Source organism: Heteronotia binoei, chromosome 14 (genome assembly GCF_032191835.1).
Source record: "Heteronotia binoei isolate CCM8104 ecotype False Entrance Well chromosome 14, APGP_CSIRO_Hbin_v1, whole genome shotgun sequence".
Classification (NCBI taxonomy): domain Eukaryota; kingdom Metazoa; phylum Chordata; class Lepidosauria; order Squamata; family Gekkonidae; genus Heteronotia; species Heteronotia binoei.
This window is the reverse complement of record NC_083236.1, coordinates 63,218,975-63,243,763: the sequence shown is the minus strand read 5'-3', so window position 1 is coordinate 63,243,763 and position 24,789 is coordinate 63,218,975. Positions and strand designations below refer to the sequence as shown.

The 24,789-nt window shown below is 46.8% G+C and overlaps 1 protein-coding gene across 1 annotated transcript in view; it reads right to left on the bottom strand.

Annotated features, from left to right (window-relative positions):
* CDH13 (cadherin 13) overlaps positions 1 to 24,789 on the bottom strand; it is a 1,257,603-nt gene that overhangs the window by 78,176 nt on the left and 1,154,638 nt on the right. The window lies entirely within an intron of this gene.

The window sequence follows — 24,789 nt, the reverse complement described above, 5'->3', positions numbered from 1 at the left end:
AAGTGACACGTTCACGGCGAGCCGCAGCTATGATTGACCGTTCGCATACACATGTGACACACAACGTGTTGACAAAATGATGTTTGTATTTCAGATGCGTCTGGATGCCTTGTCATCCCCCACTGTTGACTTTGTATTGTCTAATTGTGCAGCATCGCCTGTCATTCATTATCACTGAATGCCGCCATGTGTGGCGGGCATGACCAACTGGAACAGGGGGTTATGTCAGTAACAAAAAATGGCCCATAGCATGAAAACGACTGTTTTAAGCTCCATGAAATCAACAAGAGCCTTTTCCGCTAATTGCAGTGGGCAGCAAGAAAGGCAAGACACTTAAGGCCAACAAATTAGAGACAACCAGGGACTTGAACAAAAAGCGGCTGGAAAGTTCTCTTGGATTATGCAGATCACAGATGGAAGGACATTTAACTGTTTGCTTGGCAATCCCTTCTCTTTAACCCCAGCACGTTCCCACTGATGGTGCTCCACTTCTGACACAGGCCCGAGATGTCCCGATTTTGATCTTTCAATATAAAACAAACGAAATCAAAACCGCCAGCTCAATATGTCTGATAGAATCTTGACTCGGCATTTGTCATTTCGGCAGAACATGGATCTATAGAATCTTGTTTAGCTATCTGGAATGAACTTGCTCCTTTCAGACATCATTTTTTTTTTCTTGGAGAAAAAAAAAAACCAGCAATACCAATCTCAAGAAAAAATAGCAGTTTCAAACTCAGGAAAAGTTGGAGTATTAAGAAAAAACACACAAGCGCACACGCTACTTCCGATTTCCTGATTCTCTTACTAGATTGTATTCTGGACTTTTTTGTAGCAGGAACTCCTTTGCATGTTAGGCCATGCCCCCTGATGTAGCCAATCCTCCAAGGGCTTACAGGGCTCCTTTGCATAATAGGACACACCCCTGATGCAGCTAATCCTCCAAGAGCTTACAGGGCTCTTATTACAAGGCCTACTGTTAGCTCCAGGAGGATTGGCTACATCAGGGGTGTGTGGCCTAATATGCAAAGGAGTTCATGCTACAAAAAAAAAGCCCTGGGCTTAAGAGTGTGGGAGGATGGACATTTAGATGAGGGAAGACATGTAAGGGAAACATGAGGGCAGCAGACAGAAGGCGAAGCGGATGACCTCTGCCTGAGACCCTGAAGAGCTCCTGCTAGTCTGAGTGGATAATATTGACCTTGATGGACCAAAAGTCTGATTCTGTATAAGGCAGATTCATATATTTAGGTATCTGTCTCTCTATGTACAGATGGACTTCAAGCTTGCCCTACCCAATTTTAGCATCTTCAGGGCCTTTTTGGTAGAAAAAGCCCAACAGGAATTTATTTGCATATTAGGTCACACTATTAGACCACATCCCCCTGACATCACCATTGTGTCACACACAAAAAGCCTGGCAGGAGCTCATTTTCATATTAGGCCACACACCGTAATGCCAAGCTAGCTGGAACTACATCTCGGTGCGTTCCTGCTAAAAAAAAAAAAAAACTGAGCATCTTCCTTATGAAACCATGGCATTCTAGTAACAACCCAAATACTGTTTGAGGACACTTTTGTTGAATTTCAAGCGCTCATGCCATATCTGAACACTGTGCTCATGTATGGATGCTCAACAGAACAAGAAGTGCCCATCAAGTGGGCATCGTAGAAACCAATCTGTTCTGCACTCTGATTGCCCAAAGCAGACTTAGCTGTTTCAGGCGTTTTTTTTTGTTTTTTTTTTTTAAATCCAGAAGCTCTATAAGTTTTAGTGATTTGGATTCTGGCCCATATTTTGTTGGATCATAGAATCATAGAGTTGGAAGGGACCTCGAGAGTCATCTAGTCCAACCGCCCTGCACAATGCAGGAAACTCACAAACACCTCCCCCTAAATTCACAGGATCTTCACTGCTGTCAGATGGACATCTAGCCTCTGTTTAAAAACCTCCAAGGAAGGAGAGCCCACCACCTCCCGAAGAAGTCTGTTCCACTGAGGAATCGCTCTAATGGTCAGGAAGTTCTTCCTAATGTTGAGCTGGAAACTCTTTTGATTTAATTTCAATCCATTGGTTCTGGTCCCACCTTCTGGGGCCACAGAAAACAATTCCACACCATCCTCTTTATGGCAGCCCTTCAAGTACTTGAAGATGGTGATCATATCACCTCTCAGCTGCCTGCTCTCCAGGTTAAACATCCCCAGCTCCTTCAACCTTTCCTCATAGGACTTGGTCTCCAGACCCCTCACCATCTTCGTCGCCCTCCTCTGGACCCGTTCCAGCTTGTCTATATCCTTCAATTGTGGTGCCCAGAACTGAATACAATACTCCAAATGAGGTCTTACCAGAGCAAAGTAAAGCGAAACCATCACATCACGTGATCTGGACACTATACTTCTGTTGATACAGCCCAAAATTGCATTTGCCTTTTTAGCCATGGCATCACACTGTTGACTCATGTTCAGCGTATGATCCACTAAGACCCCTAGATCCTTTTCGCACATACTACTGCTAAGACAAGTCTCCCCCATCCTATAACCATGCATTGGATTTTTCCTACCTAAATGCAGAACTTTACATTTATCTCTGTTAAAATTCATTTTTTTTGGTTTTAACCCAGTTTTCCAGCCTGTCAAGGTCATCCTGTATCCAGTTTCTGTCTTCTTCTGTGTTTGCAACCCCTCCCAATTTAGTATCATCTGCAGATTTAATAAGCATTCCCTCTATTCCTTCATCCAAATCATTGATAAAGATGCTGAACAAAACAGGTCCTAGGACAGATCCTTGAGACACTCCATTTGTCACTCCTCTCCAAGAGGATGAGGAACCATTCACAAGCACTCTTTGGGTGCGATCTTGCAACCAGTTACAGATCCACCTAATGGTAACACGTTCGTGTTCACGTTGCTTCGATTCATATCCTGCCCTTCCCACCAGAGTGGCTCAGGGTGGCTTACAGCATATAAAAACTAACATAGGTTTGGCTTTAAAACATTACATAGCAGCAGTTAAAACAGTAGGTTAATAAAACATAGAACATAGAACATAAAACATAAAAACCAGCGGTCTGTCAGAATGCACACTACCTCCATCCAAAACATAACAAGACAACCTTTGGGCCAAAAGGATCCAAACCACACTTTACCAACTTGTCAACAAGGATAGTATGTGGAACCTTATCAAAAGCCTTACTGAAATCAAGATAAACGATGTCTACAGTATTTCCCCGATCCGGTAAAGTAGTCACTTTCTCAAAAAAGAGATCAGGTTAGTCTGACATGACTTGTTCTTGAGAAATTCATGCTGGCTCTTAGTAATCACATTCATTCTTTCTAAATGTTCCAGGACTGACTGTTTGATGATTTGTTCTAAAACTTTTTCAGGTATAGACATCAAGCTGACGGGTTGGTAGTTACCCGGATCCTCTTTTTTCCCCTTCTTGAAGATGGGGACAACATTCACCCACTTCCAATCTTCCGGCACCTCTCCTGTTCTCCAAGAATTCTCAGAAATAATAGCCAGAGGCTCAGAAATTACATCCGCAAGTTCTTCTAGAACCCTTGGATGCAATTCATCTGGCCCTGAGGACTTAGTTTCATTTAAAGAAACTAGGTGTTTATGTACTACCCCTACGCTGATCCTAGGTTGGAACTTCATGCCCTCCTTATATGTTCTGTTTTTGCCATGTTGAGCACTGTTCACCTCAGAAGAGAAGACTGAGGAAAAGTAGGAATTCAGCAATTCCACCCTCTCTTCATTACCTGTTACAACTTCACTTTCTTACCCTCGCAGTGGGCCTATCATGTCCTTGCTCTTTTTCTTACTATGAATGTAGGAAAAAAAACCCTTTGTTGTTGTTTTTAGCATCTTTGGCCAACCTAAGCTCATACTGAGCTTTAGGTTTCCTAACTTTTTCTCTACAAGCACTGGTGATCTGTTTATATTCATCCTTGGTTATAAGGCCCTCCTTCCAATTCCTAAAGGAGTCTTTTTTATTTCTCAAGTTTTTAGAGAGCTGTTTATGGAGCCACTTCGGCTTCTTTAGACTTTGGGCTTTAAGCTTTGGGCAAAGATATAATCGCTGTAAGTGATGTTCTTGAGTTCCACCCTGTGTTCACCAGTATCCCATTTCTTTTGTAGCCTGTCATGGTTGTGAATGTGAATGTTACTTCTGGCATCTCAAAAAAGACTTTGGTCCCAAAGGGAAAGAGAAGAAATGGATGTGGCCACTAATGAACGGTGAATGACTCAGTCCATCAGCTCTGGCGGTACTTCAGGTCTAACAACCATTTAAAGATTAATCAATAGATAGACTTTATCTTCCATGGAAATGGGCCATTCAAATCACAAGGCTTTTACTTATTTTATTCTATCGGCTTTTGGGTTTTTTTGTTTGTTTGTTCTTTAAGAGCTTTCAGTAGGGGAGGAGGAACCGACAACTTTGAAATGTACATCAAAATATAAAAGAGGGAAGATGAAACCACATCCAGGTAGGAAATTCTCAATGTTCTGGAATGATCAAAGGCATTTCAGCACTCCGAGTAAGCGGCATTTAAGACGCAGGAGTGTCTAATGGATCCAACTACCTTCCCTGGCTGAACTGCAAAGTGAACGACGCAAAGTGTTACTTTGATGGAGAACAGTCCAACACTTTTCCTACCCAAAGGAAAAGTTTTTAAGTTTTCATCTGTTGCCAGTGTACGATGTTGTATAGCTGCGATGACTGCTCTTTGAAGGTTTAATGTGCATGTGTGTATGCGTGTGCGTGTGTTCCGGCTAAAAAGAAATATCCATTAAGGATGAAACCATAGCAACACTCCCTTGATCAGGCAATGGGGAGGGGAGAGTTGCCAGATCCTGGTTGGGAAATTCCTGGAGATTTGGGGGGGGGGGGTGGAGCCCAGGGAAGGCAGGGACCTCAAATAGGGTTGCCAAGTCCAATTCAAGAAATATCTGGGGACATTGGAGGTGGAGCCAGGAGACTTTGGGGTGGAGCCAAGATCAAGGCTGTGACAAACATCATTGAACTCCAAAGGGAGTTCTGGCCCTCACATTTAAAGGGACGGCACACCATTTCAATGCCTTCCTTCCATAGGAAATAATAAAGGATAGGGGCACCTTCTTTTGGGGCTCATGGAATTGGATCCCCTGGTCCAATCTTTTTGAAACTTGGGAGGTATTTTGGGGAGAGGCACTAGATGCTATACGGAAAATTTGGTGCCTCTACCTTAAAAAACAGCCCCCCCCCAGAGCCCCAGATACCCGCGGATCCATTCTCCATTATTTCCTATGAGAATACATCTCCATAGGGAATAATAAAGATCCCAGCAGATATTTTCCTCCCCTCCCCTCGCTTTCTGATGACCCTGAAGTGGGGGGAGGGCCTCCAAACTGGGGGATTTCCTGCCCCCGCCTGGGGATTGGCAACCCTAACCTCAGCCGGATAGGTTGCCATACAGTCCACCCTCCAAAGCATTCATTTTCTCCAGGGCAACTTATCTCTGTAGTCCGGAGATGAATGCCAGGGCTTCTTTTTTCTGTAGCAGAAACGCCTTTGCATATTACACCACGCCCCCCTGATGTAGCCAATCCACAAAGAGCTTACAGTAGGCCCTGTCAGAAGAGCCCTGTAAGCTCTTCAAGGATTGACTACATCAGGGGGGTGCAGCCCAAAATGCAAAGGAGTTCCTGCTACAAAAAGAACCCCAATGAGCTGTAATTCCAGGGGATCCACAGGTCCCACCTGGAGGTTGGCATCCCTTACTTTAAAAAGGTAAAGGCAGTCCCCTGCGCAAGCACCAATCATTTCCGACTCTGGGGTGACGTCACATCACAACATTTTCATGGCAGATTTTTTACGGGGTGGTTTGCCATTGCCTTCCCCAGTCATCTATATTTCCCCCCCAGCAAGCTGGGTACTCATTTGACCGACCTTGGAAGAATGGAAAGCTGAGTCAACCTTGAGCCGGCAACCTGAACCCAACTTCCGCCGGGATCGAACTCAGGTCGTGAACAAAGAGCTCGGACTGCAGGACTGCAGCTTTACCACTCTGTGCCATGGGGGCTCCCGGCACATGTGTATACTGGTGTAAAATTTGACGTACACATGGATTACTCTTCAATTCCTCATCCCACAAAGGCTTCTCCTTCAGCTCAAAGGTGGCCAGCTGGCCAGCGGGGTCTGGAAATGTGGAGGGAGGCAGATCGGCTGCTTTCACCCCCTCTCTACAAGGTGGAGAGGTGCAAAAGCAGCCCTGGTGCTGCCCCCCCCCAACATCATTTTTTGAATGAGGGCACATTTTTTTACTCTTCTCCCCACTCAAAAAATATATAGATCTGCCCCTGGTCCTTCTGCAGCAGTAGCTCATCCCTTTCAGTTTGTTTGCATGTCTTCCTCTCCCCCGTACGTAATGCACTGATGAAACACCACACACACAAAAGCAATCTTGATGTGATGTGTGACTGCACTAAGGTCCTTTTGGTGTGGTGTTTCGCTGAAGTGCATTCCTGCACACTGGCAAACCACCAGCCACATTTGTGCATACAATCCTGGTCAAATTGTTCATTTGCATGCTTTAAGCTTTGCACAAGTAATGGGAGGAGAGGACGGAAAAATGAAAGCAAACGAAAAGCTGTCGTAAACGGTTCGTTCATTGGAAGAGGAGAAGATGAAGATATTGGATTTATATCCCGCCCTCCACTCCGAAGAGTCTCAGAGCGGCTCACAATCTCCTTTACCTTCCTCCCCCACAACAGACACCCTGTGAGGTGGGTGGGGCTGGAGAGGGCTCTCCCAGCAGCTGCCCTTTCAAGGACAACCTCTGCCAGAGCTATGGTTAACCCAAGGCCATTCCAGCAGGTGCAAGTGGAGGAGTGGGGAATCAAACCCAGTTCTCCCAGATAAGAGTCCGCACACTTAACCACTACACCAAACTGGCTCTCATTGGAGGTGGACATTGGATTTATGCCCGCCCTTCACTTGGAGTCTCAGAGTAGTTTACAATCTCTTCTCCCTTCCTCTCCTCACAACAGACCCCCTGCGAAGTAGGTGGGGCTGAGAGAGCTCTGACAGAAACTGCTCTTGAGAGAACAGATCTGCGAGAACTGTGACTGACTGACCCAAGGTCATCCAGTAGCTGCAAGTGGAGGAGTGGGGAATCACCCGGTTCTCCCAGATAAGAGTCCATCGCTCTTAACCACTACACCAAACTGGCTCTCTCCTGCTCAAACCCCACCCTTCTCAGGCCCTATTTCCCTAAATCTCCCGGTATTTCCCAAACCAGAGCTTTCACCTATATCCAGCCTGACAACATTTCAAGAGGACTCTGAATGTGTAGCATTAATTCTGCATTTTTTTTAAAAAAGGACAAAAAGAAAGGAACGTGCCTATTTCCTTTTTCTGGCTGTTGACACAGCAGTAATTCTCATAAGTCTAATTTCTCATATACTCACTGACACTTTCCTCATCCACTTATGTTCCACCTGCCAGAGCTTTCCTGCTTCATTTGCTTTGTATGATCGAACAGCAGAGCCGCCAATCTCTTAGGGCTTCTTATTAAAATTTAAGACACCTTTCTTAAAAAGTTGTTAAAATTAGTAGCGGAGAATTCAGGAAGTTATTGACACACTTGAGAACATTGTGGCATAGATTTTTTTTTCAAAAAATACAATAGATCCCCGTTCCAAAAGTTGTTGTTTTTTCCACTCTGTGTCACAGAAGAACATAAGAGAAGCCATGTTGGATCAGGCCATTATGACCTTTTCCCCACACAGCTTACCGCGGAGCGACGTCCCTCTTCATCGCGCAGCGTCTGCTCAGATTTCCCACCAACTGCTCCGCAGAAGCAGGAAGTGCCGGGCCTTTTGCGTCGCAAATGTAAATCGCTAAAACCCAGTTTACGTTAGCGATGCAAAAGCCGCGGCTCTTCCCGCTTCTGCGGAGCAGTTGGTGGGAAATCCGAGCAGATGCTGTGCGGTGAAGAGGGACTTCGCTCCGTGGTAAGCTGTCTGGGAAAAAGGTCAATGTCTCACATTTTAGTGTCATCTGCAAACTTGGCCACGTCACTGCTTACTCCCAACTCCAAATCATTAACGAACAAGTTAAAGAGCATGGGGCCCAGTACAGAGCCCTGCAGCACCCCACTGCTTACCGTCCTCCACTGTGAAGATTGCCCATTTATACTCACTCTCTGCTTCCTATTAATTAGCCATTATGCCGCTCTCACGCTCCTCTTCTCTGCGGGGCTTCCATCAGATTTCACACTATCTGCTCCGGGGCTGCAACTCGCTCTGCCTCTTTCATGCAGCAAACAAGATCCTCTAAAAACCAGTTTCTGTTTGCCACACAAAAAAGGTGAAGTGAGTTGCAGCCCCGGGCAGGTTGGGTGAAATCTGATGGAAGCCCCACAGAGAAAAGGAGTGTGAGAGTGGCATAAGGCTAGTGGGATATCGGTCTATCTCTGTTAATACCGTCATCCAGCTTCTTTTTAATCTTCCTTAAATCTTCTATATCTCTGCCTGCCCTTCTGCTATTCATCACGCCCAACCTGGCAACCTCATAGTCTTTTCAAGACAAGAGGTGTTCAGAAATAGTCCTTGTCTACTTCCATTTAGTGACCTTGGACCTCCTTGGTGATCACCCGTGCAAATAGTAACCAGGACTGACCCTTCTTGGCTTGTGAGATCAGTTGAAATCAGGCTTTTGTTGTTGTTCAGTTGCACAGTCGAGTCCGACTCTTTGCAACCCCCTGGACCAAGTCATGCCAGGCCCTCCTGTCTTCCACCATCCTCCGAAGTCTGCTCAAATTCGTGTTTGTTACATCAGGAATGCTGTCCAGCCATCTCATCTTTTGCCGTCCCCTTCTTCTTTTGCCTTCTGTCTTTTCCAGCATCAGGGTCTTCTCCAGTCAGTGCTCCCTTCTCAATGAGTGGCCAAAGTACCTGAGCTTCAGCTTCTGCCTCTGACCTTCCAGGGAACAGTCAGGGTTGATTTCCCTTAGGACTGACTGATTGGATCTTCTTGCAGTCCAAGGGACTCTCAAGAGTCTTCTCCAGCACCACAAATCGAAAGCATCTATTCTTCTGCGTTCGGCCTCACAGCCATACGTTACCACCGGGAATACCATCACCTTGACTATACGGACTTTTGTTGGCAGGGTGATGTCTCTACTTTTTATTTAACTGCCTAGTTTTGCCATAGCTGTCCTCCCAATGAGCAAACGTCTTTTAATGTCATGGCTACAGTCACCGAGATCAGGCTAGCCTGGGCTATCCAGGTCAAAGCAGAGATGGTTGTTTGCTGCTGCTTGCCTCTGTTAGAGTAACCCTGAGCTTCTTCAGTGGTCTCCTAACCAAATACTAATGACAGCTGACTCTGCTTAGCTTCTGAGATCTTACAAGATTGGGTTAACCTAGAGTCAAGACCATCAAGGTCAGGGCAGCGCCCTTTAAAGGCCTCTCTGTCTGGGGCAGTGAAGCTCTGAATTCTGGGTGCTTGGGGTGGGGACAGTGGGAGGGCTTCTGGTGTCCTGGTCCCACTGATGGACCTCCTGATGGCACCTAGGGTTTTTTGGCCACTGTGTGACACAGAGTGTTGGACTGGATGGGCCATTGGCCTGATCCAACCTGGCTTCTCTTATGTTCTTCTGCGACACAGAGTGTTGGACTGGATGGGCCATTGACCTGACCCAACATGGCTTCTCTTATGTTCTTATGTGACACAGAGTGTTGGACAGGATGGGCCATTAACCTGACCCAACATGGCTTCTCTTATGTTCTTATGTGACACAGAGTGTTGGACTGGATGGGCCATTGGCCTGACCCAACCTGGCTTCTCTTATGTTCTTATGTGACACAGAGTGTTGGACGGGATGGGCCATTAACCTGACCCAACATGGCTTCTCTTATGTTCTTCTGTGACACAGAGCGTTGGACTGGATGGGCCATTGGCCTGATCCAGCATGGCTTCTCTTATGCCCTTATGTGAAACAGAGTGTTGGACTGGAGGAGCCATTGGCCTGATCCAACATGGCTTCTCTTATGTTCTTCTGTGACACAGAGTGTTGGACTGGATGGGCCATTGGCCTGACCCAACATGGCTTTTCTTATGTTCTTATGTGACACAGAGTGTTGGACTGGATGGGCCATTGGCCTGACCCAACATGGCTTCTCTTATGTTCTTATGTGACACAGAGTGTTGGACTGGATGGGCCATTGGCCTGATCCAACATGGCTTCTCTTATGTTCTTATAAGCCAGCTATCTGAATCCAGCTTCCACCGCAATCGAACTCAGGTTGTGAGCAGAGCTTGTACTGCAGTACTGCAGCTTACCACATTGCGCAATGAGGGCCACCTAGAAAACCAGTGGCCACATCTTGTCTTGATAAATGCAATAAAATGAATGTGTGTTATGTAAAAAAAAAAAAAAAAGGATTATGGAGTTATTCTGTGCTTCATTATCATAGTCTGCTGGAAACTTTTTTTGTGACAAGGAATTAAATTTTGACAGCTCCCCAGCATGACTGTGGAAAGCAACAGGGGGCCAGAGTGCATACTTAGCCAGGAAATAAAAAAGAGCTGGTTATTGGAACAGCAGAGGAAAAGTAGAAATGCTCAGGATTTGATAAAGAGAAGCCACCAGGAGGGAAGGGGGAAAAAAAGTCAAGCGATAGCTGATACAAAAAGTGTCTCAAGTGTGCATTTCATGGAGGGACAATACATAATAGCAACAATGCCGACTGGTTTAAAGTATGAGTAAATGACAGAAACCTACACAAATTTCTCACACTCTTCTAGGTCTTCAAACGTCAACCTCTCCGACAAATACAAAGCTGAATACGTGCATTTGCCCTCCTGTGATTTAGCTGCATAACTGAAGCACTGCAAAACTTTCCTGTGCCTTTTTGTGATCAGTTTGAACTAAACGATGAGTGGGAATCTTTACACGGAAGCGTGCAAACCTACATATCGTACAGCCCCTGATGCACACCAATGTGGCGTACGCCCCATGGTCACCTTGGAATTCCCAGCATTGCCTCAGTACATGTTCAGAGGATCCCTGGGGAGGGAGAAATTTGGAGAAAATGTGATTTTAATTCTGGGTGATGTCTAGGCTGCCTCCCCTAGTCTCTATGGTTTATACCATAGATGCTAGGGAGAAATCCTAGAGAACCACTATGTGGTGGCAATTTTTTCCTCTCCTGTTCCTCGATTCATTGAGTGTGAAAAACTGGATTTGGAGGTTGGTTATTTCCTGCTGTTATTTCCTTGAAGAAATCCCTTGGTACCTGTTGCATTAACCATCACCAGTGGTCTGACCTAGCCTCAGATCGTAAAGCATGGAGGCACACCATCCACCAGGCTGTCTCTTCCTTTGAGAACGCATGCATAGCTGGTCTTGAGGACAAAAGGAGATTGAGGAAGAATCGTACTGCTACAGCACCAACCCCAAATCAGACTTTTCCCTGCAGCCACTGTGGCCGGACCTGCCTGTCCCGCATTGGTCTTGTCAGCCACCAGCGAGACTGCAGCAGACGTGGACTACTGCACCTTTCTTAAATCTTCAGTCGCGAAGTCAAGCCAAGAAAGAGAGAGATTTCCTGCCGCAGACAGCTAAGTGATAGGCCTAGGTCACACTCTTCTTTGAGAACACAGAATGTCTGCTTTTAGGAAATATATCAATTAATGTATATAAGAAGAGTGAAGGAGAGAAGAGGGAAGGAACTCTGTCGTGAATGGAATTACCTTAAATAAATTTCCACCTGCAGTATATGAATTACCCATTTGCTTTATGCTGGGCTTGAAATTGCTATCTGGTAAGGACTTAATTTAGGGAAGGATTATAGATCACTCTTCAAGAGCACCTACATCTCTGATTATGATGTGGGATTTAATTTACTAGAAATATTTGCACCCAGCACTTATCATCAAAATTCTTGATGCACTTTGCGGTAGTGGAAAAATGCACCCAAATCAATAAGCAATAATAGCTGGAAGCAAGGGCAGAAAAGGGGAACCAAAATGATCACAGGGTTGTAGCACCCAGCATATCAGGCAAGGCTAAATCATATGGAGCTTTTAAGGTTGGGCGGGGGAGGGGGGGTGGAGTGACTGAGGGATGATATGAAAAGACTGCAACATTTATGATAGATCAAGATGGGTAGCTGTGTTAGTTTGGTGCAGTGGTTAAGTGTGCAGACTCTGATCTGGGAGAACCGGGTTTGATTCCCCACTCCTCCACTTGCACCCGCTGGAATGGCCTTGGGTTAACCATAGCTATTGCAGGAGTTGTCCTCGAAAGGGTAGCTGCTTTGAGAGCCCTCTCAGCGCCACCCACCTCACAGGGTGTCTGTTGTGGGGGCAGAAGATATAGGAGATTGTAAGCCGCTCTGAGTCTCTGATTCAGGGAGAAGGGCGGGGTATAAATCTGCAGTTCTTCCTTCACTTGCACCTGCTGGAATGGCCTTGGGTTAGCCATAGCTATTGCAGGAGTTGTCTTTGAAAGGGCAGCTGCTGTGAGAGCCCTCTCAGTCCCACCCACATCATAGGGTGTCTGTTGTGGGGGGAGAAGATATAGGAGATTGTAAGCCACTCTGAGTCTCTGATTCAGAAAGAAGGCGGGGGTATAAATCTGCAGCCTTCTTCTTCTTAGTCTGTCTGTAGCAGTAGAAGAGAGAAAGAGTTCTGTAGCACCATAAAGGCTAACAAAAATTGTGCGAGGGTGTGAGCTTCAGGTTTATGTTTTATTAAATTTATACCCCACCCTCTCCACCGAGGCAGGCTCAGGGCAGCTTACAACAATCATCATAATAAAATCAATGCAATTTAAAACAATTTTAAAAAAAACAGTTGGTGCTACTTCTGATATCATTCAAGTTCGATGACGTCAGTATTCCCTGGATTCCTCCCGCTGTTACAAGTCTCAAAGTCAGCTGAACTTTGGAAGTTTCATAGAAACTTCGGAAGGTGGACTGTATGTCGGGTGAATGTCAAACCTCGCCTTCCCCAGGAGGAATCGCTAGGAATTTCCTAAAATCAGCTTTCGTGAGTCATGACTCACTTCTTCGGATACAGCGCGAAGGGGAGTCCATCTGTTCAACTACCCAAGATATAAGAACAGGTGAACGTTCTAGCTGTTTCTGAAGAAGCGAGCCGAGGCTCACAAAAGCTCACACCCTCCCACAATTTGCGTTAGTCTTTCAGGTGCTACTGAACTCTTGCTCTTTTCTACTGCAAAAAAAAAAAATATATTACACATTGTGTAGAAAAAGTGGGGACGGGAAAAGAAAACCACATCTGCCTTTCCCGTGATATTAGATCTTGGGATCACCCTACGAAACTGAATAGCAATATATTCAAGGCAGGAGAAAAAAGATTGTGAGTTCCTCGTCCCTTTTTTGAAGTCCCCCCGTTTCTCTTTGACCTCCACCTTATTCACATTCCCTCTTTTTTCCTCTCTTTCCTTTATGTGATTCTTTTATGTCCTTTCCTAGTTCTTTTTCTCTTCCCTCCACGCCCTCAGCCCAGCCCATAAGCACCGTGCCATATCTCTAACCAGCTCTCCCCTTGATGTAAGGTTGCTAACTTCCAGAGGGGGTCTGGAGATCTCCCAGAATTCCAAAGGATTACAGTTCTCCAGTTTCATTGGAGAAAATGGCTGCTTTGGAGGGTAGATTGTATGTAGGGTGAACTCCCAACCTCGCCCTCCCCAGACTCTACCCCAAATCTCTAGGAATTTCCCGACCCAGAGTTAGCCATCCTACTTTGACTCTATTGCCTGAAAACTTGTTTGGTCCTCAAAAACAGAAATATCCCCGTTTTCCTTCCCAAATGCCCCGTCCCCCCCCCAAAAAAAAACCCCCACCCTTCCCAATCTCCAAGAATTTCCCAACCCATATGTTGGCAACCCTAAAACAAGATGAGCAAGGATTAGTTATGGAGATGGAAGGCCGCATCTCCCCACAACATCAACAGCCTTCAGCCACAATAACTGAAACTCCACCAAGTAAAATATGAGTACTAGACAGTACCAAAAAAAGAAAAGAAAAGAAAATTCCCAGAGATTTTGGAGGTGGGGTCTAATTTGGGGAGAAAGGGACTTCAGTATGGTATAATCCCATAGAGTCTATCTCTTAAAGCAGCCATTTTCCCCCAGGGGAACTCATCTCTGTCATCTGGAGATAAATTATAATCAAAGGTGGGATTCTAGCAGGAGCTCCTTTGCATCTTAGGCCACACCCCCTGATGTAGCCAATCCTTCAAGAGCTTACAAGGCTCCTTTTGTAAGCTCTTGGAGGATTGGCTACATCAGGGGTGTGTGGCCTGATATGCAAAGGAGCTCCTGCTAGAATCCCCTCCCCCCAATTATAATTCCAGGAGATCTCCAGATGCCACCTGGACGTTGGCAACTTTAGTTAGGGAGTGGATCTGTTTCAAATCATATAGGATATCATTTTGAATTTCAGTTGACAAAACATGGAATCCCCAATCAAGCACAAGGTAACCATCCCAGCCAAAGACTTATCTCTAGTCAACAGTCCCAGAGAAAACCAATAATCTAAAAAGATATATTTTCCCCAGTATGAACTTTAGAAATTACCTCTCTATTCCTTCAAGTCAACATCACTGCATATGTCCCGTTTTCCTTTGTGAGCAGAATATGCTTTTGTCCTTTGTGAAAGGAATCTGCTTTCGTCCCTCTCTGCCCTTTTGTTGGATCTCCAGAGGAACTGATTGGCCACTGTGTGAGACAAGATGCTGGAGTAGATGGACCACTGGTCTGATCCAGCAAAGATCTTATGTTCTTATCAGGGAAGGCCTTGGCCTCTATGCCCTGTTGTTGGCCATCCAGAGGGACTGACTGGCCACTGTGTGAGACAGGATGTTGGACTAGATGGATCCTCATTGGTCTGATGCAGCAGGGCTCTTCTGATGTTCTTCTGATGGCCTCAGCCTCTCTGCCATCAGAGGAACTGGTTGGCCACTGTGTGAGTCAGGATGCTGGACTAGGTGGACCACTGGTATGATCCAGCAGGGATCTTCTGATGTTATAATGAAGGCCTCGGCCTCCATGCTCTGTTGTTGGCCCTCAGAGGAACTGGTTGGCCACTGTGTGAGACAGGAGGCTGGACTAGATGGAGCACATCTGCTTTCATCCATTTTCCCTGAATGAATGATTATGACAAGAGCAGTGGGTTTCTTGGAAGTACGGTACCCAGGGCTTTTTTGGGAGAAAAAGCCCAGCAGGAACTCATTTGCATATTAGACCACAACCCCTAATACCACCATTGTTTCACAAAGAGTTTTTTGTAGGAAAAGCCCAGCAGAGAGTCATTTGGATATCAGGCCACGCCCCTTGACACCAAGTCAGCCAGAATTGTGTTCCTGCTCAAAAAAAGCTCTGGAAGTACCTAATTATATGTCATACCATCTGATCACATGGCTCAGTCATTGGGGAGGGGATAATTTAGATCCTGCCAACACTTGGATGACTTCACCATGGTTTTGCTTCCTATTATTTATTAGCATTTGAAATAAATCCTATCCAGGTATCAGGGAACAGTTCCTATTTCCTTTTTTTTTTTAATGCATCTATATTTTTTTCAGCTCTCTGCTTTTCACCACGGGGTTCCTGAATTTATTTGCATTGTGCGTGCACACACTGTCTTTTATATACAATTATATACATCTTTAATAATGCCATGTACATCATTCATTCGCATACTGTTGATTTATTAACGGTACAGACAACCCTGAAAAATGCATAATTTTGCTGGAGGGGGGAATTATTCGACGCTAGGAAGGAAAACATCACACCAACGTAAAAAGACTCCGGTGTTTGCTCAAGAGAGAAACTAAATCGAAATGGGGATTTTCAGGACAAAAGAGGAGTTATGAAAATATCAGTATTATCCTTAATCCTACCAGGAGAACTTCTTGATAGACCAGGGGTGAATTGAATTTACTGAGAAAGTTCCCAGTGGACGTCTGCCCAGAAGGGTCCTTGCTGGCTAGCAACAATCTAAGCTGAACTCCATCAGTGCTGGCTATGAGGTGTAGACTCAATCACGATCTTCTCCTATGTTGCCACTGGCCAGATCTGAACAAAATTTGAGTCCAGTGACACCTTGAAGACCAACAAATTTTAATTCTGGGTATAAGCTTTTGTGTGCATTAGGGTTGCCAGGTACAACTCAAGAAATATCTGGGGACTTTGGGGTAAAGCCAGGAGACTTTGGGGGTGGAGCCAAGAGCCAGGTTATGACAAGCATGGTGGAACTCCAAAGGGAGTTCTGGCCATTACATTTAAAGGGACTGCACTCCTTTTAAATGCTTTCCCTTCATTGGAAATAATGGAGGATGGGGCACCTTATTTTGGGCCTCGTAGAATTGGAACCCCTGATTATAAGAACATAAGAGAAGCCATGCTGGATCAGGCCAATGGCCCATTCAGTCTAACTCTGTGTCAGACAGTGGCCTAAAAAATCAGGTACCATCAGGAGGTCCACCAGTGGGGCCAGGACACTAGAAGCCCTCCCACTGTTGCCCCTCCCAAGCACCAAGAATACAGAGCATCACTTGCCCCAGACAGAGAGTTCCATAAGAACATAAGAGAAGCCATGCTGGATCAGGCCAATGGCCCATTCAGTCCAACTCTGTGTCAGACAGTGGCCTAAAAAACCAGGTGCCATCAGGAGATCCACCAGTGGGGCCAGGACACTAGAAGCCCTCCCACTGTTGCCCCTCCCAAGCACCAAGAATACAGAGCATCACTTGCCCCAGACAGAGAGTTCCATAAGAACATAAGAGAAGCCATGCTGGATCAGGCCAATGGCCCATTCAGTCCAACTCTGTGTCAGACAGTGGCCTAAAAAACCAGGTGCCATCAGGAGATCCACCAGTGGGGCCAGGACACTAGAAGCCCTCCCACTGTTGCCCCTCCCAAGCACTAAGAATACAGAGCCTCACTGCCCCGGAGAGTTCCAACTATACACTGCGGCTACACTGTGGCTAATAGCCACTGAAGGACTTCTGTTCCATATGTTTATCCAATCCCCTCTATTTAAACAGATCCAATCTATTTAAACTTGGGATGGTTTTTGAGGAGAGGCACCAGATGCTATGCTGAAAATTTGGTGCCTCTACCTCAAAAAACAGCTCTCCCAAAGCCCCAGATACTGACAGATCGATTCCCCATTATACCCTATGGGGTTCAGAGGACATTCAACTCCCCGCCCCACATTTACTGATAATGCTAAAGCAGGGGGAGGACCTCCAAAGCAGATGGCCAGAACTCCCTTTGGAGTTCAATAGTGCTTGTCACACCCTTGATCCTGGCTCCACCCCCAAAGGTTCCTGGCTCCACCTTAAGCCAGTCCTGGCAACCCTAGTCCAGACAGAAGTGCTGGCCCTAGGGCACATGGCACCCCAGGCAGGCTCCCTGACCACTGCCCCCCAGCCGCCGCCACCCTCCCTCCACAGTGCCACGCTCCGTCACGTTCCCCCCCCCCTCTATCAGAGGAGCATTCCACGACAAAGATTGGCCCTACCGGCTTCGAGGTGGCTGGCATCTGAGCATTTTTTGAAGAGATCGCTGGAGGAGGTTTCTCTCCCCTCCTTTCGGGAACCGGAAGTGAGGGGGCAGCTGTCTCTTCAAAGAACGTTCAGATGCTGGCTTCCGCAAAGCCGGTAGGGCCGATCCTCATTGCAGCGTGGGCGAGCGGAGCGCAGCACGGTGGAAGGGTAGGGAAGGGAGGGGGCTGGGGTGGTGGCAACAGCAGTGGGGGGAGAGGCAGATTTAGGTGTTTGTCTTGGGCATGAGGGTGAGCGCAGGCGAGCCAGCCCTGCCAGACACCGCCCCCAAATCTCCACACATTTCCTAAAATGAAGCTGGGAACTCTGTTGCCCCAAGTTTGGCCATCAATACTTCCATCTTTAAAATCCAAAGCCTCAACCAGCTTCCCAACTCGCATTTAGGTTGAGAGAGAGACAGAGAGACAGACAGACACAGAGAGAGAGACAGACAGACACAGAGAGAGAGACACAGAGAGAGAGAGACAGACAGACAGACAGAGAGACAGACAGAGAGAGAGACAGACACAGAGAGAGAGACAGAGAGAGAGAGAGACAGAGAGAGACAGACAGACAGAGGGAGAGAGAGACAGAGAGAGAGACAGACAGAGGGAGAGAGAGACAGACAGAGGAGAGAGAGAGAGACAGAGGGAGAGAGAGACAGAGAGAGAGACAGAGGGAGAGAGAGACAGACAGAGGGAGAGAGAGACACAGAGAGAGAGACAGAGAGAGAGACAGACAGAGGGAGAGAGAGACAGACAGAGAGACAGACAGAGGGAGAGAGAGACAGACAGAGAGACAGACAGAGAGACAGACAGAGAGAGGGAGAGACAGACAGAGAGAGAGAGACAGAGAGAGAGACAGAGAGAGAGAGACAGACAGAGGGAGAGAGAGACAGAGACAGAGACAGAGAGAGAGAGACAGACAGAGAGAGACAGAGGGAGAGAGAGACAGACAGAGGGAGAGAGAGACAGAGAGAGAGACAGACACACAGAAAGAGAGAGAGAGACAGACAGACAGAGAGAGACAGACACAGAGAGAGAGACAGAGAGAGAGAGAGACAGAGAAAAATATGTCAGAAAGCTCTGTTGGGTCAGGGCCACTGACAACTTCATACAAATAAACGAACAAATATTTGTGCTGCAGAAAGCCCCCAAGTTCTTAGCTCCGCTCCGCCACCTCCTCTCCTGCCCATTTTGGCTGTTTGGATTAGAAAGCAGCAGCTGGCAAGCTTTCCCCCTCCCCATTAAATATTTGATAATACAAAATGCAGAAGTCTGCATGTGTTAGCCAAGCCACAAGAATATGCAAAGTGTGAAGCAGGCGGTAACCCCCTCCCCACTTTCTGGAGTGTGCAGAGATTTCAGGAGAGACAAAATGAGTCCCCTCCACCCCCCACAGCCCCCTCAGCTCAAGGTGGATTCAGCGATAAATCCACAATCCAAGATGTAGGTATATAATAAGTTGAAAAGAAATAGGCTGGTTTTTTTTAAGGAAGATGTTTTTTTCCCCCCTTCGGGGTTATGGCTTATTCCAGCCACAGAGGTTGCCAGATGTTCCGCCGGTCTTTATAGTCATGCCTTTTGCAGCTGTTTGGTCTAGGGTTGCCAAGTCCAATTCAAGAAATATCTGGGGACTCAGTAGACTTTGGGGTGGATCCAGGAGACTGAGAGTGGAGCCAGGAGCAAGGGTGTGACAAACATAATTGAACACCAAAGGGAGTTCTGGCCATCACATTGAAAGGGACTTTTAAATGCCTTCCCTCCACTGGAAATAATGGATAGGGGCATCTTCTTTTGGGGCTCACAGAATAGGACCCCCGGTCCAATGTTTTTGAAACTTGGAGGGTGTTTTGGGGAGAGGCACTGGATTCTATGAAGGCAAAGGTGGGAACTGTTGACCGCTCCCAAACGGAGACTCTGGTGGTTACCCCTAGCGGGAACTTGGGTAGTTTGGTGAGAACCAGTAGTGGTTAAGAGTGGCAAACTCTAATCTGGAGAGCTGGGTTTGGTTCCCCACTCCTCCACATAAAACCAGCTGTGTGACTTTGGGTCAGTCACAATTCTCTCAGAGCTGTCTCTCAGAGCTCTCTCAGCCTCACCTACCTCACAGGGTGTCTGTTGTGGGGAGAGGAAGGTACAAATCCAATTCTTCTTCTTCTCAGGGCTTTTTTTTGTAGCAGGAACTCCTTTGCCTATTAGGCCACACACCCCTGATGTAGCCAATCCTCTTGGAACTTACAGTAGCCCCTGTACTAAGAGCCCCGTAAACTCTTGGAGGGTTGGCTATATCAGGGTTGTGCGGCCTAATATGCAAAGGAGTTCCTGCTACAAAAAAGCCCTTCTTCTTCTCCCCACCCTCTCGGAACCCATTGTCTCCATATGCCATGTTTTATAAAACTTCCATATTTTGAACCCAGTGTTCACTCCTTTTACCCCTCCATTCCCCTTTTGAAGATCAAAAGAATGCTGCTGTGTATCTTTCTTTAGAGAACTAGTTTTTTTTTTTATGTCATACAATTAACCCCACGGCATTGTACAGTGTCAGTCAAGCAGCTTTGGACTATGTTGGTCATGCCATGGCCAGGGAAGCCGGACACTGTCCAAGTAGCTGGCCTATCCAGTCACATAAGGAGATTGCTCAGATCTAGCCCTGGGGGAAGGTCATGCTGCAAAGGCTGCTGGGAAAGAGCAACCTTTCCCTACCGCTTGGAACGCTAGCTGTTGCCAAGCAACGCCTGATTGCCTGCCCGCACTCAACAGCGGAATGGGCCCAAAGGTGTACCAGCTTTGCCAGATCATTTATTGATGCCCTCAAGGACGTGGCACATCCCACATGGGTCCATGCACTTGTTTTTTTGAATGAGTCACAGCGTTCCATAGACATCGCAACAGAATCCTTCACAAGAGCCATGGAAAGGAAGCCAGCAAGGTTATCCTTGTATTGCAAGAGTTCGTGTGCTGGGCTGATTAGAGCAGGGATGTCAAAGTCATTTGATATTTTATTCTATTTTAGTATATTTTTATTTTATTTTAGTATATTTCTATTCCGGCCGTTCCCCGTAGGCTCAGGGCGGAGTGCAACGTATGATAAAACAATAAAATACAATAAAAACATTTTACAAACAGACAATTCAACAGCACTCAGAGAAGTTTACCGTATCATCACATACTGCCCAGCCGGGCCGTCTCACATCATGATATCTCATAGAGATGGCAGATGAGAATCCATTTTATAGCACAGGTGGGCTACAGGGGAGGCCAACCAGATCAAGAAATAGACGCCCGCAGCCTCAGCTAAAAGCCTGGCGGAACAGCTCCGTTTTACAGGCCCCACGGAAGGCCAATAAGCCAGGTAGGGCCCGGATCTCTGTAGGGGGCTGATTTCACCAGGTTGGGGCCAGGACTGAAAAAGCTCTGGCCCTAGTTGAGGCGAGGTGGGCGTGTCGTGGGCTGGGGATGGCCAACAGATGTTGGGAGGCCAAACGTAACGACTTCCTAGGCATATATGGAAGGAGATGGTCAGATCTGACATAAATGAGACCTTGTTGGGCCAGGCTGGGTTGGATTGGGCTGGGCCGAGTTGGCTTGGCCGGGCCATGGGTGTACCTATTTAAGATTAGATAGAAGAGATTTAAACTTTATAAAGGACACAAACAAATCCAATTTATATATATATAAGAAACATACTTAAAACATTACTACTCGTTGGTCTTAAAGGTGCTTTCTTTGTATTTCTTCTGTGGGATCCAGGAAACTGGGCAAAGGAGGCTCTGGCTCTTTCCCTCCCTCCCCAGGGGACCAGGAGGGGGAAGAAGAGAGGGTTGCCTCAGTAGCTCTGCTGTGCGATTGAGAGAGCCTGGCAAAGCAAGCTCTGCCCCCCCTTCCTGCCCAAAGGAGGAGCCTCAGCCAATGGAGAAAATAGAGGTTTTGCTCTACAGCTCCTGTACGATTGAGCAAGTCTGGCAAAGCAAACTATTATGTAGAAGGAAGCAAGAGAGAGGGAGAAGGAAACAGATGACAGCCAGTTGCTTGGGGGCCTTATGGGAGCCCTCTGGGACCCTAATTCGGCCCCCGAGCCGCATGTTTGACACGCCTAGATTAGAGTGAACACCAATGTTCCCTCTAAGCTGCAGAGTCTTGTGAGAAAAAATTCTACTTGTGAGCTCCTGGCATTAAAGTTGTGAGCTACTGCATAGATTAGTGTGCTCTGGGGTCATCTTTCCTGAGCTAAGACAAAAAGGTGTGAGCTGGAGGCTAAAAATCTGTGAGCTAGCTCACACTAACTCAGCTTAGAGGGAACGCTGGCGAACACATGCAGCTGCCTTCTACTGAATCAGGTCCTTGGCTCATCAAGGCCAGTATTGTCTACTCAAACTGGCAGCGGCTCTCCAGGGTCTCAGGCAGAGGTCTTTCCCTGTTCCTTTTAACTGGAGATGCCGGGGATTGAACCTGGGACCTTCTGCATGCCAAGTAGATGCTCTAGTGATGAGCCACTGAGGTCTTTTACATCACCTACTGCCTGTTCCTTATAACTGGAGATGCCAGGTATTGAACCTGGGACCTTCTGCATGCCAGACAGATGTCCTACCACTGAGCCATGACCAGGGAGATTTGTGTTTAAATCCCCACTCAGACATAGGGTTGCAAGCTCTGAAATACCTAAAGATTTTGGGTATGGAGCCTAGGGAGGGTGGAGTTCAGGGAGGGGAGGAGAGGAAAGAGACCTCAGCAGGGTATAATGGCATGGAACCCACTCTCAAAATCATCCATTTTCTCCAGGAGAACTGACACTGGTTGTTTGGAGATCCGTTGTAACAGTGGGAGATTGCCAGATGCCACCTGGCTGTTGGCAACTCTACTTCAGACATGATCCCCAGACCAACCTTGGGCCAATGACCCTCTCAGCCTAGCCTAACTCACAGGATCCTTTCCTGAAACCGAATTTGGGCAAGGCAGAGAATCTCTGGCTGGGGGTGGGATGTGGTTGGGTAGTCTTCCAGCCCTTGATAGGATGCCCTTATCACCAACTCCTTTGGTCAAGAGTTTGGGCATGATCCTGGATGCCACCTTGTCTATGGAGGTCCAGGTCACAAAAGCTGCCAAGCTGGCATTTTTTCAACTACTCCAGGTTAGGCAACTGGCTCCTTACCTGTATTGCCCTGACCTAACCACTATAATACACTCAGCAGTCACTTCCAAGAAAGACTACTGTAATTCACTCTATGCTGGTCTACCCTTGTGCCTGACCTGGAAGCTCCAGCTGATCTGAAATTAACTGCAAGGGTCCTTCTGAGGACCCCTCGGATGGCATGCATTCAACCAATGCTGTGCAAGCTGCATTGGCTTTCACTGGAGCACCATATCTGGTTCAAGGTTTTGGCGTTGACCTTTAAGCCCATGAGCGGTCAGGGACCTACATATCTTCTGGACCTCATCTCTCAATATGACTCTGGAAGAGTGTTATGCTCCAGTAACAAGAACCTTCTGGAGATCCCTGACCCAAGAGAGATCCGGCTTTCCTCAACCAGGGTCAGGGCTTTTTCTGCCTTGGCCCCCACCTGGTGGAATGCTCTTTCAGAGAACATCCATGCCCTACAAGATTTATTACCTTTCCGATGCAAGATAGAGATGTTCCACCAGGTATTTGGTTGAGGACAGTAATGGTCAGGCACTCTCATACCCCCCTCCTCCCCCTACTTTCCCTCCTCTCTATATTTTCTCCACCCAGGGGGTTCGTGAATATTAAAATGAATTATCATCTTGGATGGAAGAAGAATTGCAGATTTATACCCCACCTTTCTCTCTGAATCAGAGACTCAGAGTGGCTTACAATCTCCTATATCTTCTCCCCCCCACAACAGACACCCTGTGAGGTGGGTGAGGCTGAGAGGGCTCTCTTACAGCAGCTGTCCTTTCAAGGACAACTCTGCCAGAGCTATGGCTGACCCAAGGACATTCCAAGCAGGTGCAAGTGGAGGAGTGGGGAATCAAACCCGGTGCTCCCAGATAAGAGTCCGCGCACTTAACCACTACACCAAACTGGCTCTTTCAACCACCCTTTCAAGGACAACCTCTGCCAGAGCTATGGCTGACCCAAGGCCATTCCAGCAGCTGCAAGTGGAGGAGTGGGGAATCAAACCCGGTTCTCCCAGATAAGAGTCCGTGCACTTAATCACTACACCAAACTTGCTGGATATAGGCTGTAATTGTGTCTGTTTGGAGAAATGGTGTCATGTATTGGACTTTATGCACGGCAGGAAACTTTTGCATGCAACCAGGCAACCGTGGGGATGCTAGCAACGCAATATTTCCATCTGAGATCTGGACTCTTTTAAAGTAATCAATGAGCGGTCAGGGTGCAAAACTTGAGTGTCGTGATTTGGTGTGGGAAGTTGGGGGTGGTGGTCCTTTTTGTATGCATATAAGCGGGGGCGCGTCCCCGCCATGTTGTCTTCGTATGTCGTTGCCAATAAAGCCAGTTCTCTGTGAACTCCAAATGCATCGAATCCAGTATTTAACAAATTTTTTATTGTATTTTAATTTGAGATTATTTCCAGCTGATAGTATTCGATTTTGATGTAAGCCACCCTGAGCTTTGCTCGTAGGAAAGGACAGCCAAGCAAATTTATTGAATTGAATGAATGGGAAGGCTAGAAAATGGCATGGACTTTGTACACTAGCAAAGAAAAACAAAGTTCCAGCAACAGTTCTGGGCTGAGAGTAGAACAAGAGCGGATTTTCTCACTTATTTATGTATTTAATTTATTCGCTTGATTTATATGCCTCCTGTTCCCCAAGTGGGGGCCCAAGGTGGCTAAAGTAGTTCCATTCTCCAAAAGCTTGGAGAAACGTCGACTGCGGGGTGACATGATAGAGGTTTACAAGATCATGCCTGGGATGGAGAAAGTAGAGAAAGCAGTCCTTTTCTCCCTTTCTCACAATACAAGAACTCGTGGGCATTCGATGAAATTGCTGAGCAGACGGGTTAAAACGGATAAAGGGAAGTCCTTCTTCACCCAAAGGGTGATTAACATGTGGAATTCACTGCCACGGGAGGTGGTGGCGGCCACAAGCATAGCCACCTTCAAGAGGGGTTTAGATAAAAATATGGAGCACAGGTCCATCAGTGGCTATTAGCCACAGTGTATGTGTGTATATAAAATTTTCTGCCACTGTGTGACACAGAGTGTTGGACTTGATGGGCCGTTGGCCTGATC